A 17,955-nucleotide genomic window follows, 5' to 3' on the forward strand; every position below is an offset into this window, starting at 1 on the left:
TGAGTGAGTGCTTTTGTGCTTGAGAGACAATGTGTGTGTGTGTGTGTGTGTGTGTGTGTGTGTGTGTGTGTGTGTGTGTGTGTGTGTGTGTGTGTGTGTGTGTGTGTGTGTGTGTGTGTGTGTGTGTGTGTGTGTGAGTGAAAGAGAGATCAGAGCAGATATGGAAAACTATTATCACAACACCTTGGAAAAACATATGGTGCTCCAGTTTTGCTACTGACACCTGCGTTAATACAGCTCTGTACTGTACTTCTTGGTTAAGCATCTGGACAGATGTTTGTTTTTTTTAAATCTTCAGCTGCCATTTTGATCAAAACTTATTCGTTTACTGCGGCTCAACAGATTGGCAGAAACACCTTGTTAAGCAGACTGAAAGGAAAAATTTAAAAGCATTCATTTTCTCCTGGATGTAAAAACATTACCAACCAAATCTATTCTGCATTCACGTGAATCAATATAAATGTAAGCTTGTTCAGTGTCTGCATGGTGGTTATCTCAGTCCACACAAAGTAACACAGTGATGGTGGCAGAGTGACCCCTTCTGGTGTGATGCCCAGCACTGTCTGTTCTTCTCTTTGGACACAGTGTACCCACTGCCCCAAGGTTTGTTCTGCTGTGTCAGTGTTCCCAGGCACTATCATATGACCTAGATCTCTCTGTAATGCTTTGTCTTTTATTGTATTGTATGTGTTTATGGGTCTTAATTCTGTCTGAATGTAAATTGTATGTTGTATGGACATGTATTGACAATTAGCTGCAGTGTATACAAAAGAATATTTGACAAGCTGCATTTTCTCGAATACCATTTAAATACAGTTCTATCGTGGTTTGTGTTGCTCCAATGAAATCCTGTAGTCAATTCATCTAAATGACACTTTTTATTGTTTGACATGAGTTCTGATATCTGATACCTCAGCTATATATCTAAAATGACTTTATTGATTAAACTCTACCCTCTGGTGGGTTTTGTCTTTCTTGTTGAGCATCATTAATGCACAGCAAAAATCTAATTTCACTGGGCAAAGCTCTATTGATCTTTCCATCACTCGATTCTGCTCAAATTCACAATGTGATCATCTCCGTTTCATTAACGATGACTGACCTATCTAGTCTGAACAGCAGAAATCTGTGGGTGTTATATGTGTGTCTGTGGTGAATACGGTATAATACATTTTGTTAACTGTGTCAGACCTTGTGTGGCATTAATCCTCAGGGGACAATAGTGACACTTCAGATTGGCAAATCCTTTTCATCTCGCTTTCATAACACAATATGTCATCGCAGAGAGCACCTCAGATAAACCGTAGCCTTTAGCCCACGTCAAGCACAGCTCTGTGAGAATAACCTTGGATGCTCTCCTTTGATTCTGCCGACACAAGGCGATTAGCAGCCTGGTGTCAGTGTGTCAAAGCTGATCTAAGTCCAGTAGCTTTCTCTCTGATGATGCCTACTGCTGTCAGTGGTGCTATATGAGCTTGCTAGCACAGCTAACGTAGCTCTTATGAATTATGTTGCTATGCAAAAACCATTCAATTACAAACAAAAGATATGATAAGCTTGAAGTTCTTTTTCGTCAGGAATAACCAGTGTTTTCTGAGCACTGTTGCCGCTGAATATTCTGTGTCTATTATATTAATATTCTAAGTCTATGTGGGCATACAATGGAGATGATCCAACAGTGGACAACCACAACCCCCTGACATTTTGCTGACCCAAATGAGGCTCAGTTTGTTGCCCAAATATCAGGATTAGGAGTTAAAAATGACACACTTGCTTGCAGCAATTTGTATTTAACATATAATGTAACCAGCAAATAAAACCCACTTTTACAACATATTTATTTTAAAAAAGCCCCACCTGCAACCTAATGTAAGTAGAGATTTACACACTACTAATTAAAATGCACTGGACCCAGTAAATACGACAGCATTGTCTGTTTATGACAAAAATACCAAAGAAAATAAGTCATTTTTATATTTTATGTGTGTTTATGTGTGTTAGCATATTATTTTGTTATAGACTGCTATAATACTGACTATTTTACCCAAAAAATGAAAACCATACCAATATTTACACCCAGAATCAGATGCAAATGTTATTTAAATAACAGAATTAACTGACAAAGAAGGAGGAGTAAAAGAGGTATTGTGGAACATCTGACATGAAACCTAATGAAATTAATTGGGAAAATTTAATTTTAGAGCAATAACACAACATACTTCAAATTACAGAACATTATTCTAATGCCGTTATCCTAATTTATCCTAATTTAGTTAACATAAAAGCATATTTCTTAACACAAAAGATTAGCTTTTACGTTTTATATAAGCTTCACCCCCAAAAAATCAACTGAAATTGATCCATTGAAAGCTGTGCTACAGCCATTAATGCTGCTGTAGGGCCACTTCCTGTTTACGTAATTAATTACTTTTGATTAGCAATGCTAGTTTTCAGTGACACCCACTTTAGTAAATCACTAGTTTGAAACTAGCCATTTAACATAACTTATAAGTCACAGGCAGTGTAGGGGTTGAGGGTGACTGCTCTCCACTTGTAGCCCCATCAGTGACCCACATGGGCAGAAAATCTGTATGGGGCTGATGGACAAAACGTTATAGGCCCCAGGGTTCAGGATTCAGGACATCAATATCACATGTGGGGCTCACATGGACATGTCGGCCATTTTATTCAAATGTTCTACCACTGGGCATTTTCTTCTGTCATTATGCAATCAGTGTGCGAGGGACCAGAGCTAATTTTCTTTACAAGGCTTGATTAAAATCGGTCATCACTGAGAATAACAGTGTTTACTCAGATGATGATGGTTTTCTTGTATGTAGGTCAGAATGTGTCTAGTTATTCTTGTGTTATTCAGTTTTGTCAAAGTGCTGTCTCATGTGAAAATGCAGCAGCAGGAAGACTCCAGGGCTTCGAGTGGGTCGCAGAGGGACGCTTTCAGCTCCCTTGTTCCTCCACTCCTCTCCTCGTCTGTCATCATCCACACCCGAGTGCTTTTTTACGGCTTGGCCTTTAGTGAAGTGGTCCATTGTGTATCAGTCTATGAGCTCATGAACCCTCTGTGCCCCGTAGAGGATCTACTGTCCACACTGGAGCAACAGTACAGTTAAGACCAATATGTCAGTGATCAGTGGCTATTTAATTCAGTACAATCAATCATTTAAAACCGCCTTTGTGTTTAGATTTTGTTCCTCAGGATGCTTTAGGGCGACAAAATTGTCTGTCTTGGTCACAGTTGCCTTTATCTCAAACTGAATGAAAAGTGGCTCCAAATCCTCCCTCGAGGCTATTATTTCCCATGAAACCTGTATGTCCACAGGGTAGAACACCATGCAATCCCCCTTTCCCTAGGCACCACTAATCACCTCTAAATCATATGCCTTTGGCAATTTCACAGGACAATAGTGTTGCCACTGTTAAACCCTGAGGCAAATCACCATACGGAACAAGATCAGGAGGTATCTGTAGCAAAATTGGAGCACCATATGTTTCTCAAAAGGTTTTTTGATAATAGTTTTTCCTGATATAAGCACTCACACACACAGAGAGAAAGAGGGCGAAAGGGAGAGAGACTGAAGCCCAAAAGGCTCAGGGAGGAGGAAAGCCCTAGATTTGCACACCAGACAGGCTTTACTGATGAAAGCCCCCGAAGTGTCACTGTCACACACACACACACACACACACACACACACACACACACACACACACACACACATACATGTATACACACAGAAGACAGAGCCTTGGGCCAGCATGGACAGACTGCAGCTCTCAGTACAGAGCTTGGTGTTCATGGTTCAGGTGTGATGCTCTCTCTTTTGGAGCTGCCCATTGTTTCAACGGCCCATTATTCTGAAACCCCACTTGTCCAAAAATGTCCCATTGGTCCGAAAGCCCATTTGTCCGACAGCCTGTTACTCCAAAAACAAAAGCCCACAGCTGGTCCGTTGTTCCGAAATACATACTCTCCCTGGAGTTTTTTGCCCTTAATATCAGATGACCTTCATCAGGTGACCTTTGGCGTAATTTAGCTCAACAGTGAGGTTCTGAAAGTAAAAAATCCCATTCATATTCTGAATAGCGGATTTTGATTATTGGCTGTAATATCACAACAATCCAAGCTAGACTTTCCACGAGCTATGAGACTGTGAAACAATGGTATATGCCCCTGTAGAAGCCTGTATGATATCAACCTCTTTTATATCAACCATGTACCCACAATCCTAAAATGTAATAGCGACGTCTCTGACTGGTAAAGTTAGCTGGCTAGCTCTTTTTGCTCTGAATCAAATATTTTAAGGTCACAATTCATGTTGTTGGTTGGCCTTGTTCCAGGCACCAAAGTGAATCAATGGGAAATTCACTTCTGGGTTCGGAGCTGTTCAAAAAGTTGTCAGTGTTGAGCTCTATGGTATGGTATGCTTGGGTTCAGGCAACAAAAATACTTGTTTAGGTTTAGTAAAAGATCATTAAGTAGACGACATTAGCAACAAAAGCATGGCACCCTCTGAATTTACACTAATTGAGATTATCTCACCAACTAAGGTTAACATCAGTTGTGTTTTTTATTTATTATTTATGTCCATATATTCTTTATACGATAAAGAATAATTTAAAGATCTCCTCCAGACATGTTTTAAGACATATAAATAGACTCTGCTTGGAATAATAACCTCTGTTCCCAGAAAAAAAGTCTAATTAAATTATTAAAAATCTATTCCCTCTTGAAAAGTGCAGAATCTGTGAATATGCAAATATGGTTCATCATTTTCTTATGCTCGTACATATACATCTTAAACTCCAATTTAAGGTTTAAACAGAATATTTCCCCCTTCAGCAAAGTACATGTCTGAGTGAAGAGGGGCTGTAACATTAATGAACCAACAAGGTCAGCGCTTAGACACCAAACACTGTACATATTTCACATTTACATAATAATCTATTCCATGTAACTGAACTGTAACATAATGCAAAATGCAACAAAACATGAGTTATTCAAAGAAATAGTTTAACATTTTGTTAAATAACATTTGCTAGCTCTCCTGAATTTTTGCTGTCTCCCTGAAGCAACCAGCTGAGACTCCAGAATTGTCTTTCTTATTTGTTTTTACTATTACATTTTTTAATGGTTTACACAAACCATGTATACCATGTTAATTTGTGAGCTTTGAAGGTGCTGCTAGGAGGATTTTGTTACATTTGGACAGAGTCAGAGTCTTTAAGCAAAGCTAAGCTAACCAGCTTCTGGCAGTAGCTTTATATTTATCCTACAGACATGAGAGTGGTATCAATCTTGTCATCTAACTGCTGGGAAGAAAGCACATTACGTGTATTTCCCAAAATATCAAACTGTTCCTTTAAAAATATATTTAAACAAGATGCAGTGTCATGGACCTAAGCCATGAATGCTATCAGCAACAGTGAGATAGTATGTTGATGTGTTCTGACAGTTATAGCAGAGGGGATCTGCTGTCACTCTGAATGTCTCAGCTCAGACGTCCAGGCAGCCAATAAATACAAGGCGAAGATAGAAGAAACAATGCACAGCAACACCCAAAGAATTCAGTGTCTAAATATACCTTCAATAACGTGCCTTATTGCACAGCAGCAGAAAGAATATTAAATATTAAAAGATGTATATTGACTTTGTGTGTCTTGTGCTCCATTATGTTATCACAGTGAATTATTCTGCCGTGGCAAATCTATAGTTTGGAATCAAGAGACACCGGCTGGATCTGTAAGAAGTGAAGGTCAGAGTCGGGCACATCAGTCATATCCAGACAATGGCAGCGCTGGAGAAGGCTGGCTTCTGCTGAGGAGGAGAAAGCCTCAAGGATCTCCTTTCAGCAGATGGGGGTGTGTTAGCAGGGCAGAGGCAATTAGGCCAGCTATAATCCTCCATCTGCTTTCCTCCATCGCCGTCCCTCAGCCAGAAACAAGGCTGCTCCCCAAACCCAGAAGACCGGGCACCCACCATAGCAAGAAAAACCCTGACAGAGCACGATGAAACTGAATAAACTCTGTCAGCTGTTTTTCCTTTTAATTGCACACGTCCACTTTTAGTTCTGTTTTCTTCACCTGCACCTGCTTCCTTTCAGGTTCCCTCGCTCAACTCTTTCTTCTCCATTTCAACACTTTTCTTCACTTTCCAGGAGAACTGAGCCATGGGCATCTTGTATCTTAATGGTACTTGTGTGCACAAAGCCTACAGAGAATAAAATGTGCAGAATATAACAAAAATATTTTAGGCCCACTGCTGGTGTAAACATACTGTCTCTATCAACATACTGTATTATACATCTCTATATAAATAACATCCTATTAAAGTGGGTAGCAATATTATTATTTAATAACAATTATCATATCTCGGCCAGCACTTTATCTTCCCCTTTAAACGTGGCTGAATGACACTTTGTACGAGCTAGTTCATTTTAAGACAGCCCCACCTTTACTGGACACACTGGAATGCTAACATTACTTTGACAGTATTGTTTATGATGCAATATATAGTATAATAAGTTCAAACATGTGTATGATGTTCAAAAAAACACTGCGTAGTGTAAAGCTATTCAATAATATATAACTTATAGCTATCTGAGAGGTTTTTTTTGTCTGCCTGGTCTTTTTGCCAACTGCTGCATTCAAGTATCAATTGCTGTTATTGTGCAAAGGTCTTAAAACGGCGCTAAGGTTTCGTGAGTTTCCATTCATTCATTCAATTCAAATTCTGAATGAAAACTGTCAGATACAGAAAACAGAGCCCACTCTCTCAATATGTCTTAAGAGGAAGAAATAAATGTGTTTTATAATAAAAAGATAGATAGAGGTTTTTTTAAACTGACCTTGCCTCTGTAAAAGAAAAACACAGTTGTCACTGTTGAATTTAATATGTATATATGTTGCACATTTTCTTCCCAATGTTAGAATCAAGCGAATGTTGTTCTGGATGGAAACCACTGAGCAAGATGGAAGTCACGGTGATTGTGCACATGCTGAACATAAAGAGACCATCTGCTGGAATCTTCTGCCCGTCTGGAAAAGACATGACATTTGCTGGTTCATTTGAGCTGTCTATCACTTTAAATTTTCTTTTAATGTCAAAATGTCAGGTTAGTCACTGTTGTGAGAATGGATTATATGGATTATAACGTGCTTTAGTAGTTGAAATTCAGATAGAGGCAGATAGAGGCTGGTATGGATGCTTATTTAGCCATTGTCTATAGAATTAAAGACTTAACAGTGCTGTGGGGACCGGAGATAATTTTTGTACATGGCAGCTTTACATCCACCAGTGTAGCTTACTCCAGAGAATATACAGTAATAAATGCTAGACACACTGCCTTGCGGGACCAAATATAGATACAGAATTTACCATATTATGGGAAAAACATCCAGAGTTGTCAGCAGAAGCAGGATAGCCTATATATCATACAGGCTACTTTCTTCACGCCTACATGCCCCAGGGAGAGTGTCGAGCAACAATACGTAAGTGTTGCCATTGCCACCAGTGATGCATTGACCTTCTGCAGTGTTAACAGGTCAAAGGGAGTACAGTTCTTGCCTCAGGACTAATCCACTAACAGACTGACGAGAGGAGACGGAAATAACATACCAAGCATTCATGTCAATCAAATTAATTGCCTTTTCACCAATTATTGCAGTTTTAAGCACCTGGCATTGCGCTAACACCCTATTTATGTTAAAATTAATTTTATCTAGATTCAGTAAACTCCACTCAGCACACTCAGAAGAATGACCAACTCCCAGAGGAAATGGAAAATCATTCACTCAGCTGGAAAAAAGTGAGCTCTCTTATGTGTAGTCATGTTCCTCCACTGAAAGAAAAGCTGAGCTCTATGGAGGTTTGTTCCATCCGGCGCTCTGTCCGGGGGCATCAGCCTTACTCGCTCTCAATGGTCTGCAGGACTACACAGGTTGAGGGGTCAGTGCATTAGTAGCTGTTACTCTCTGAGTCTGCAACACAGAGGGAGCCAAGCATAAAGGTAGATGGAGGAGTCGTCATGTTGGAGGAAACATACTTTTTGATCCCAAAGATTGTCCCGACACAAGTTATTTACACAGATAAAGACTAGTGAGCCAGATATTTCCCTCAGGAGTTGGTGGAGACCAAAAACAGAGCTAAAAGAGGAGTGAATATCCAAATAAATGCTATTGACAGTACATCTGCTTGATGTGTAAATAAGCCATGATATCAACTTTAAATCGTGATAATATATACATTTTCACATCTTATTGCACTGCAGAGAAGTGGCCAAGAAATCTATTAATTCAGGTTTAAGAAGATGTTAATATAGCCGTCATGAGCGTGCCATGCTAATGTTAACAACAAGTGAAGGCCTCCTGTACTGACTAGAAATCCAGAATCTAGAAGTGTCTCAATTGGAACTCCAGACAAATACAAATACAGCATTTTAAACTCTTTTAGATATTTTGTTGCAACTTAACAAAAGCTACAGTGCATAGCATTTATGACGGATTTATTAATGCTAAGTGAAAGATTTGCTGCCTTGACTGTGACAGAGAAGTCACAAACATATAAGGGCACTTCATTATTCCCCATGAATTGATGCAGCTAGATTTAATATGTTTTCAAATACAGGAATAGTTAATGATGAAACAATGCAACCAACAGACACAGCTGCACAAAGTAAAAATAGATAGGTAATTAACCCTCCCATGCTAGAATTTATTGTAATGATCTCTAGTTAAAAAGCCTGTGTAGAATACATATAGGCTAGTCTGATTAAAAATATCAAACATAAGCTGTCAACATTTGGTAAATGCATTACATGGTTATGGTTTTGATATCAGCTTCACATGGAAGCCTGCCAGTGACTTACATACATTTCATTCATTTTCTCAGGGACTACATGAGCTAAAAGCTGTCTATGTTGATCTTTGAGATAACCATCATTTATAAATGTGTAAGATATTTTTAGTCCCAATCAGCTTTTGGCACAGAGAGAGAATCATTATGTAATAAATATCAGTATCAGTATGTATATCTGGATTGATTACTGGCAGTGCCATTTGGCCTCCAGATAGAAAAAATTACATCCAGCATGCACTAGTGGTTTGGGCAATCAGCACAGCCATGGCCACACTTGATGAAATGCCTTCTGAAAAGGCCACCTCTTCACATTTGTAAAAGTCACCTTCCATTATCTTCCAATTGTGGGAGTCGGCCGTTCTTTGAGCTCTGTAATGTTATCTTTTACAAGTGTGGCAGGACCAGCCTGACATTTGTAAACAGTCTCTTTACTTCCTATTCCCTCGATTCAATGTCTTCATGACCAATCAGATACCACTCCTGTTCTCCTGATGGTTGGGGCTGCGGCAGCTAAGACTTACCGTAAGAAGCTTTCCAGAGCTTCACTCGTCTTTCTACCTAAAGGTCACAGTGTCATCGTGCTGGTATTTCATACAACAGCTCTTCCAAATCGTGTCTCTCATGCCACGCTACTAAATGTGACTGGATTTAGATGAAATACACTGGACTGATAATAACATAGCAGTGTGGTTGGCAGTTGATTCCAGATAAAGTGTGTGGGTGAAATGCAATGTGTAATTGGCAGAGAGAATTGGAGTGTGTGAACTGGAAGTGTGAAAGACAAGCAACAGTCCTCTGAGCATATTGGAAAATCTGCAATCTGCGGTCTGTTGTGGTTTTATTGGTCAGGCAAGAATCTGAATTTACCAAATATGATAATGATTTACATGTGCAAGAAACATCGGTCTGAGTGTATTCACTTTGAGGCAGTTTCTTTGGGCATGTTTCTATAATCATTACCATATGATGATAGATGATGCAGCCCTTTCTTATCTGTATTTCTTGTTTTTCATACTTACAAGCTAATTACAGATTTTTAAAGGATCACAGATTGTTGACAGCTTAGCCTTTCCAAACTGGAGAGAAGTAAATTACTCCAGGCCTCTGGGAAATAAAGTTAAGCTTTTTATATAGTATTAATTTTAACTGCATCATTAAATATGTTTATTATATTTTCTTGGACACTGTATGTCACAATTGGCTAGATTTGTCAATTGACTTAAAGGTCCAGTGTGTAACCTTAAGGAGGATCTATTGGCAGAAATTGAATATAATATGTATAGGTATGTTTTTATTAATGTATAATTACCTGAATATAAGAATCATTGTGTTTCTGTTACCTTAGAATGAGCTGTATCTCAGATCTGCGGATCTGCACCTTCCGTAGTGTGTAACAAAGACGTTTTGAAGGATTTTATTTAGTTTCTGTCCACTCGTAACAAAGTTAGGATGTTACTATGCTATGCAAGGTAAAAAACAAAGGTTTTTGTCTATGGAGTCTGGTTGCAGGCGATAGCAACTGTGCAATACATCTCTGTAGGGATCCTTTTGATAGTGTTGTCAGACACAATCTGAGCCGGTCAGTGGCAAAAAACAAACACTTTTAGTGGACAGCTTGATGGGCACATTTGTCCCCAAGGATTAGCCAGCCTTAGACAGCCATAGCGGCTCATTTCGCTGCTATTTTCTTATCTTACTCTGTGAATCAAGAGTTTATTTCGACCAAACCAGGTAATTGTTAGAAAGACTAAGACTTAATATTGATTATTTAGTTTTTATCCAGTTTTAAGTGAGTTTTATGATTAGGTAAAATGACTGGTTTTGTCAATGGAGTTTGGTGAGCCATAGCGCCTATTTGTTTTGGTCTGAGATGCGGATGCTTTCTAGTGGCAAGTGAATTTCATATATATAACCTTCATCCCATCACTCAGTGCAATGCCACGAAAGAAGAAAGGCAGTGGGATGACAAGAACTCAAACCTGCAACATAATAAGCACATTGTTAAGACCAAAGCTGGCTGATTCATCACACCCTCCACGAAGTGTATTCATAAAAAATACAAGTGCAAGTATGGTCATGTTAAAGGTAGTGTAGCTGCCAAAATGCGTCCTGTGGCACATGTGTGCGGAGAGGAAGTGGAGCTGTGCTTCTGGCAAAAAACCTCTACTGGCAGTAGGTAATGTAGCATGCAGAGCCTGAGAGACGTTCTGTGCTTGCTGTCATTCATTTCCATTATCCCTGAGTGGGAGTGCCAATGGAGATATCAATCAGTCTGTGGATACTCACGCTGAAGCTGTCATGTGCCACCACGCTGGAGTGAGCTGTGACAGATAAAGATGGATGTCACATCCCGACACAGGGAATATTTCTTAACAGGAGAATAATTAGCTGAATGCAATTCAAGCAGGACTCAACATTGGGTGAATTTAAATTCGGTTTGCATGCGATACTGGGGGAAAAAAACCTGATCAGGCTCAGAGGAACAGCGGGTGAATGCCCATCCCTGATGTGTCTCATCAGCGTGACACAAATGATTTTCAGAGTGATGCTGCATAAAAAAATGATGACAGTGATAACTGTCCTCCTGTTGGTTGACTCCATGCATGTTCAGGTCCACCAGCTACAGAAGTAGGTCATGGTATGGTAGAGAAACACCTGAGCCAATCACTGGCTGGCAAACAGGATCAAGGTACTCTCGCTGGAGCCCTACAGCTTTGATGGAGCAGCGTCAGGTGTCTTTTCAAAAGATTTATAAATAGCACATAGCTGCTCCCCAAGCTGCAGATCTGCCTCTCTCTCAGTGTCATTAAGCCCAATTGGAGCGGTAATTGCTTATAGCGAGGCAGTCAACCACATCACTGATGGATGGAAGGAGACGACAAGACTATTTTTGGCAAAGCTGCCACGGCTGTTGATGGAAGTAACGGGACACCTTTTTAGCAGCAAACCATTTTCTCATAAAATTTTACCTTAAAGGTGCTGCCAAACCCCAAAATCTAATTTCCTCATTACAGCATTTAATGCATTTATGCATGAATAGAGAGAAAAGAATAGATAAAACTGAAACTGTATAATTTCCTCTGTATGCACGGCATCAATATCATAGATCACAGAGTCTTATTGTTGACCCAGCCAGGGAGCCTTCACACAATGAGCTATTATTGCTTCCCTGATTGTTTTGTCAAAAACATTACGCACACGAGCAGCAGGCCGTTGAAATGAGAGCACCCATCGAAAAGAAGCACTTCTCTTTTTCAATTCATTCTCTTTACTCGTGGAGGTTCCTCTTCTTTTCTGGCTCTTCAGAGCAACCAGCCAGAAGGTTATTTTTCACCTCGCCACCTCACCTGTCCCGCAGTCTGCTCAGTGACGGATAAGCCCTGTGGGTTTGCTCGGAGTCTTGCGCCTGCAGATGGCCCGGTGGTGCTGATGGGGCACTCTGGTGTACTGGAGACTGCACGGGGACGTGCAAAGGGGAGGTCTTACAGAGTGTGAGTAATAGTAACACTATCTGGACTGTGAAATGCCAGGGAGAAATGTGAGGAATGGATGAGCCAGCGCCATGGCAACAAAAACAATGGGGAGGCAGCATAGCTAAGACTCCCAAGGCGACTGTTCATGCTCTTTTCCTGGATTTCCCTTATCACCAATAACAAGATGTTCACTGGGGCTGACAGTTCATGAATGCTGGAGGGTTCAATTGATTTCTATACAACATTTGTACATATGCTGCAAAAATAAATGAGAAATACAACACAGAAGATGCAATTTGACAATTTTTCCCATTGCAGATAATTCCCAAATCAGATACAACTTCTTTTGGATGCAAAATTAATTAGATTCTGCCTGAATAATGAACCGCATGTGTGTGTGTGTGTGTGTGTGTGTGTGTGTGTGTGCGTGTGTGTGTGTGCTCGCCTGAAATAGTTTTAGCACGTTTTCAATTAAAAAATGCCTTTCCCTTCCCACTTTGTAACAAATGAAGCTCAGTGGAAGATATACAAGCAAAAGATTTTGAAAAAAATTAGCAGAGAGAACAGAAATGGGGGTGAAAAAAATGGATGGCTGATTTTCAGACAGAGATAGAGTTCAGTTGTAGGCGTTCCTACCGTGTCCATGACCTCAGGGTCACTCAGAGACAGATTCCCCCGGGTGTTTACAAAGGGCTCCTCAAGTTCACTTCCTACACTGTGGGAGGAATGGCTGCTTTTGGAGCCCACCTGGGGAGACACAACAAAGTGACCCCATGGCTCTGCAGTGGACCGGCTGCAGAGCAGGATATGGCAGCTCCCTCCACTGTCCCTCTGCCAGCTATATATTATTAATCTGCCAGCTGTATATAAATAAACCTCAAAGACCTCAACTCATAGTGCCACTGCATGTTTGCTTGTTCTGCCCTTGAAACTGCCGCGGTATTAATTCATAATGTTACATGATGTTCCAGACTGGACAAGGTCAGTAAGATACGAGGACAAAATGCAGTTTGTATTTTTTTCATGCTGCGGCAGATATTTGGAGGGGGTCAAACTGTGGTCATTTTTAAGAGAGTTTTTTTTCTGCTCCTCCGAGCTTTGGTAGGTGAATCAATGAACCATTAGGTTTTTGAAGAAAAACAAAATGAGAACTACTTCTGTTTTGGGATTCTCAAAAGGAAAAACATAACCCAATTATCTCTATTCTACCTTTCTGTATGAGCAGAGAAATGTTTATTGACAATTTAAAGTGATGAAACAAAGCACTAGGGGCAATCCTGGTACACTGAGGAACCATGCCTCAAGTATTGTTCCCATCCTTTTTTACCAAGTGATAGTTGCCAATTGAACAAAATTGACCAAAACAAAGGCTTTAGTGTAATAAAATTCTATTTAGCTTTATTGATTTCTTCATTGATAGACACACATATTTTTTTCTGCTCTTGTCTTCTGTCATAGTGACACACAACTTTGCTTTTATTGGGGATTTTATTGGGATAATGCTAACATGCTGATAACGTACCATGTTCACCATCTTGCTTTTAGTGTTTGGCAAATTGAAATTCTAACCTGATGATGGCAGTAGATGAAAAGCCCCTTCATCATTCTTTTCATGCCAATCCATTGAATAGTTGTTTGTATGTGTATTTTCAATCTGAGCCAAAATGGTGGATGAACAGACCGACAGAGCGACATTACAACACAGAGACCCATCCCCTTAGCTGGGCTATAAATTACATCTAGACACGCATACCGGTATATAGACATGCACACACTCTCAAATATGCATGCTATGATGCTAAGCAGCTTATTGATGGTTATGTGTTGAGATCCACACCAAGCTTCCACTTGCAAATTAGAGACCGTATCATTAAAGGCCCATTTAATTTTAACCATGAGTGAATAAGAACCAAGCGAAGTGTCGTATGTGTAATATTATATTCACACACATAAACACAGCATAACATCATTTATAGATTACAGAAGAACATATGTAATAGCCTTAATAGCATGTATTCAGGAAAACATGGATGAAGTGAGAGGGAAACTTATTAGATAAAATTCAAGGTTTTATTGGAGACACCTGGCTCGTTAGGAGATCAAACTGAATGAAGAAATGTGTCAAAACAGAACTAAATGCTTTTAAATTCAGGAGCAGATCAAGTTATCGAGAAAATGTATTCATCATTATACAACACAAGGTTGTATATCGAAAGGAAAATGTGTAGTTCCTTCAGGCACATAGAATAACATAAAATTCCCTCATTCTAAGGCTTTGAAAATGTACTGTGTCTCCAGATGTTAAACAGTTATTTAATTGACTGGCATATGAACTATTCTCACGAATGTATCTTTCATGAATGCACATTTTCTTTCCTTTTGTTGTTTGTTTGTTGCTCTCTTAATGTATATTTGCGTTTTGTTTAATGTCTCGTCATCCCTGTCTTACATGCTATATGTTGTCATTTCTTTTATGGGTATGTCTGGATTAAAACTAGATAAATAGATGAACGATAAAGGCCGCGGCAACACGACAAAATGTCCATAAACACCTGATTAATATGTAAGTGTGACATGCAACCAGCTTATGATACATAAGTGACCACGAGGTTAAACTGGGGTTAATTCGGATTAGGGTGAATTAGGATGTGTATAGGGTATTTCACATGTGTTGGACTTGTACGTATTGGATTTAATCTAAAAATATTAAGTGCCACTCTAATCAATTGATATTCAGTGGCCACATCTCTGATTTTCCTGTTGACTGAAGAGGCCTCCACCTTTTCCAGCTGCTTTAAAAGATTGTGCTAACTGAGTGTTTCTCGCGTTTCAGTGCCCCTGTGGCTGTTTATACAGTTGTGAAAGTCACTGGAGCAAACTAATACAAGAAGAGAATCCACTGCAGGACAAAAAAAACAGCCATGATGATTGAATTAAACTTGACTAAATTAGTTAAATAAACCTGATTTGAAGCCTTAGACTTATTTTTTTGTTATTGTTTTATACAGTTTGAGGTCCTATATTTATTTATAGACACAAATTTAGATGAACGGGTTTGCATCCAAAAAAAAAAAAAAAAAACCTCCAAACAAAATTCAGTGCTTGAGATTTCCTTGTCAAACTGAGTTTCTGCCTGAGGTAAAATCAAAGCACAGACATTTCTGTAAATATACAGAGCTCTTGGGTCAGTGAGCGCAAATCTTCAAACACCTGAAAGATCTAAAGTCAGTTAAGGAAATCCACTCTCCTGGACAAACACACACACATTTCCTCACCTGACTGCTACACATTTCTTGGTGTCTCATCACACAAAATGTAGCTTTAATCCATTCTCAAGCTCTGTGATGAATATTGATGTTTCCATTTATATTTATCTTGTCTCCTGTAGCTGTAAGTCTGCTTATCTAGGTTTACCACTTCCATTTCATTTTGATAATTCATGCCGAGTGATTGTCACGCAGATGTAGGCAGCCGTAATTCCAAACATTTGTAGCTGTTCAATGTAATTAATAATACATCCAGGGTCGAGCGTTCCTGTTAAACAGCAAAACATTTCAGAACTCGCTTGTGTTGTTGGTGGTTGAGGAATTGCTGCATATTCCAACAGGCATCTGCTCTCAAAAGTCTGTTGCAGCCTGCATCTTTTAGAGATATACATCCTGCCCTACAGGAATACTCACATTGCTATCTGTTTTCTCTGTCATTCTCCATTTCTTTCCCTCTTTTTCACCCTGCATCCATTTTAAATTCCAAATGGCACTAATGTCCTTGGGCTGCTCTTCATCATCTGTTTGTTGCGTTAGTGTGTTCCCGCTGAAAAGGATGGGAAAGTTTAAGAGGGCCTATATAGCTGCTCCTGACACATTTATTAAAATGTTGCACGTCTCAAGGCTAAATTGCTATAAATAGTCTGTTGGGCTCTACTGAATTTTGTGTGTGTGTGTGTGTGTGTGTGTGTGTGTGTGTGTGTGTGTGTGAGAAGACACAAACTGACCATTCTGTGTGATTTATTGACAGAAATTATTTTATTAGAGTAAAATTGTCTGTATATAGGAATCAATATAGTTTTGTTAGCTTGTGAATATACACTAATAAAAGAATACCTATGAGTATTATCTTTCATATTTCATGCCATAGAGCCTCCTAAATCCTTCACACTGGACCTTTAAAGCTGAAAACTCCAATTGTTTGGTCAGAAGGTCATATGCCGTCACTACCTAGACATTTTCATTCAGTGTCAGATCAGCATGACGCAGACAGTGACCCCTTTCAGATGAAGAGGCAACATAAACTAGGTGATGCGTCAACCAACAGACAACTGAGTCATCAGTTATGTAAAAAGACCTCACTGTAATACCAGGTCACAGAGGTCACAGAGGTCAGCAGAGGCGCTATTTGAAATATATGGCAGCTATAATAGTGATATGTAAGTATCATTACACAATGCAATGACACAGCATAATATTTACTTATTTGCAAGTGTAAATATATGTGTAAATACATTATTTTAAAAGCCAGCAATGTACAGTACCTTAGTGTTATCCATAATCCCTATTGGTTTATTGCATTAATTTAATTAATTAAAGTGATATTTTACCCAACATCCTCTTCATGTGGAGCTCTGGCGCTTCGAGGAGGACAATTGTGTGACATGAGTGCAGTGCATATTTCAGCAGTAGGATGGAGTCACTGGAGGAGTGCATTTTACAGCCACCTTAAGGCGTGCAGGGGTTAATGTTTGATACTACTGATTTGTGTCACTTTAAGGAGCTGCTACCTGACCAAACGGATTTAGTCACAAACAAATTCTGACTAAAACACCATTATTTCTAGAGGGACAATGGGGAAATATTATGGCATTCAGTTTGCAACTTCAGCGTAAAACTAGCAGCATTAGCATAGGCACTCAGAAACCCACATGGGCCGCATCGTACATAATATAGTGGTTCAAAATCCTAGTCCTTAAACCTGCAGGGGATTTGTTGAGTTCTGTTTTGGTCTCGACTGACTTTAGAGAGAGATATCTGGCTCTTTAGCTGCTAAAGGCTCCGCTATATCCACCAGCTAGTTGCTAACTTTGTTTGTCTGCTGTTTGGGGCCAGGCTGGCAGCATATTGTGAGTTTTTAGAGCTTTTTTGTTGAAAATTGCTGCAGTTAAAAACAAGGTTCATGAGTATGTGAACCAAAACAGTAAAGCAGTGGACCACAGAACCAAAACAATGAGCTTAAAGACACTATAAAGCCCTGTAAAGCAGAATCTGTGAAACTTCTCTATGAGTTCATCACCATGAGCAACCCCTTTCTTATTATGTTTAGTCCATTTGATCCATTGTTAATCTAAAAATATTAATGAGCGCAGCTGTTAGTACTGTTTTACACCTGGAGTATCAGTTCTCTTGCTTGGAAGCAGTCCTGGGTTCAGAACCACACCCAGAAAAGCAAACTTACCATACTCTTCTGGTGTGGCATAGCTTGTGTTTCTTGTTCTCTGTGGGTGCAGGCTGGTCTAGACAGACCGACAGCTGCTGAGAAGCAGCATCTCACATCACCACCTCCCTCCCGAGGACAGGAGCTCCTCTAAGTCTCATTAGGCCAGACTGGCAGCTCAAGTGA

This window comes from Dicentrarchus labrax, unplaced genomic scaffold (assembly GCF_905237075.1).
Source record: "Dicentrarchus labrax unplaced genomic scaffold, dlabrax2021, whole genome shotgun sequence".
NCBI classification, from domain to species: Eukaryota; Metazoa; Chordata; class Actinopteri; family Moronidae; genus Dicentrarchus; species Dicentrarchus labrax.